Below are 2,500 nucleotides of genomic sequence, written 5' to 3' on the forward strand. Positions count from 1 at the left end.
GGGTAACTAGAGGAACTGTCTTCTGAGAAATACCTGACAGGAGACGTGCAGTGACTGGATTCTGGGGACGTGACAATATCTCCTAAGAGTATCGATGACTTATAGGTCTGTTTGTGGAGGAAGGAGGTCTACTTTATGCTCATAATCGCCAATGTCACCTATTCTAATAGATGGTGCCCTTGTTGGCTTGTCCCATTTCCATGATGCACTGCCACACAGACACTTCTAAAGCAGGTTATGGGCACGGCGAGAATGAGATCAGGAAATGATTGGGCCCCTCGAGTGTGTGTCATAAAAGCAGACCAGGATGTCGCATGGGAGGCAACAGTTCCTCAGTGGCTGTTCATTTGGCTGTTCTTCTTCTGTAGATTTATGATGACATCACTGACTAATCCTTCTTCTTGTCCGCAGGTGCACAGGTGTGAGCAACAGACGCGCGCATGTGCATACACACATACACACACACACGCACGCACGCGCTCGCGTTTGCACACACACACACACACACACACACACACACACACACACACACACACACACACACACACACACACACACCCGTGAGTCCCTTGTCACCCCTCCTCCTCTGTCCTCTTTATTACCTTTCTCTCTATTTCTTTCTTTCTTTCTTTCTCTCTCTCTCTCTCTCTCTCTCTCTCTCTCTCTCTCTCTCTCTCTCTCCCCTTTCTCACTCCATCTACCTAGGCCATTGCGATGTTGAAAATGCAGAGCCGTAATACATTATGACAGTGCGTGTATTATTGGTAGTAAACCCAATGGTGCAATTGGGGTGAACCCTGAAACTTCCCACAAACTGCTTTGCTGCTGCAGTTTCTTTCCTGCAGGCTAACACTTTGTTTTTATGGGCTACAATAGGGGCTTAATGAGTGAAACCGATAGTACCGAGCATTAGGCATCTAGAGGGGACCATTCAAATTAAGTATGAGGCACTTTAGCTGTGTATTTCTATGAGCTGGTTTGTTCTTTACAACATTCCTCATGTTTTGTCAAACTCTACAGAGAAGAGAGAGAGATTACAGAGGTGTGAGTGTGAGAGAGAGCGAGTGAGAGAGAGAGAGAGAGAGAGAGAGAGAAAGATGATACAGAGGTGTGTGAGAGAGACCAGGGTAATGAGTACTGCACTGAGAGAATGAACGATAGAGAGAATGAGGTATAGAGAGAGAGAGAGAGAGAGAGAGAGAGAGAGAGAGAAAGAGAGAGAGAGAGAGAGAGAGAGAAAGAGAGAGAGAGAGAGAGAGTGATCGGTCGAGGCAGAGGACGAGAAAACCTTTACTCCTTGGCTCGGACCCAGCTCTGCCACAGGGGAGAGAAATTCAGAGAGGGAGAAGTGAGGTGAGGGTGGAGGAGGTCCAAATTAGACCTCTGCTACTCCCAAACTCTTCCTCCCACTCTCCCCTTGTTAAAGAGAACCAGAGCCGAGCAGCACTGGGAGGCAGCCGCAGTATGGATCACACTTTAGTCTCATTGGCACAGACAGACAGTGTGATGTCATGCCAAGCCCCTATGAGTCAGGCTAACAGCCCTATTAGTTTCAGCAAAAGCAGCTTTAACAAGTTTTAAACGTGTGTGTTTGTGTGAGGGGGGGTGGGGTGTGTGTGTGTGTGTGTGTGTGTGAGATGAGATGATCTCTCTCTCTCTCTCTCTCTCTCTCTCTCTCTCTCTCCCTCTCTCTTTCTCCCTCTCTCTGACAGTTGGGGAGAGGCTCAGTGCAGTACCCACAGATACCCATATAGGTCAAGGTGCCTCCTCATGCTAACCCCTTCCCTACATCCTCAAGCCAAGGGGCCTTCGATCTCAATATGTAACAGTCATTTTACTTCTGTGTCATACCCTATAATGTAATTTGTCCTTTAGGCAAAACAAGGTGTTTATATGAATTAATATTAATTACTGTACATGTATGTGCATGTACAGTAGAGTCATGGAAACCTAAAGCCCCTTTAGCTACACACACATGTCTCAGGTCATGTGACAGGAAGGAAAAAGGGAAGTCAGTTAGTTAGTTAACGAGAGGACGATGATACAAACACCAGTCTGAAAACATCCCCTAGCCCCTTCCGTGTTGCCCCCCCCCCCCCCCCCCCCCTCCCTATCTGGTTTCTGCAGGTCCTAACCCACCAGGGGGTAGAGGCTAGGGTCGGGGGCTAGGAGTTGTTTTTTTGGGCTGGACCACACTCAGGAATCTCTAAAACCTTCATAGACGGGCTCGGTTGGGAAATACAGACACATTGAACTTCCTGGTCATGTGACGAGTGGGTGGGTGGGCACACCACAACACAGCACAATGGTGATACCGTCACAGTGTGGGTGATACCGTCACAGTGTGGGTGATACCGTCACAGTGTGGGTGATACCGTCACAGTGTGGGTGATACCGTCACAGTGTGGGTGATACCGTCACAGTGTGGGTGATACCGTCACAGTGTGGGTGATCTTGGATTGGCTTGGGTTGGATGTGCTGTATGTGAATGTATGGGTTT

The 2,500-nt window shown here is 48.3% G+C and overlaps 2 protein-coding genes across 2 annotated transcripts in view; one reads left to right on the forward strand and one right to left on the reverse strand.

Moving 5' to 3' along the window:
• wbp2 (WW domain binding protein 2) overlaps positions 1-2,500 on the forward strand; it is a 294,959-nt gene that overhangs the window by 192,988 nt on the left and 99,471 nt on the right. The window lies entirely within an intron of this gene.
• The window catches only part of cacna1g (calcium channel, voltage-dependent, T type, alpha 1G subunit), a gene marked incomplete at its 5' end in the record, with an annotated part of 158,917 nt that overhangs the window by 19,000 nt on the left and 137,417 nt on the right, over positions 1-2,500 (reverse strand).

The sequence above is a fragment of the Argentina silus genome (genome assembly GCF_951799395.1).
Source record: "Argentina silus genome assembly, chromosome: 16".
Lineage (NCBI taxonomy): Eukaryota > Metazoa > Chordata > Actinopteri > Argentiniformes > Argentinidae > Argentina > Argentina silus.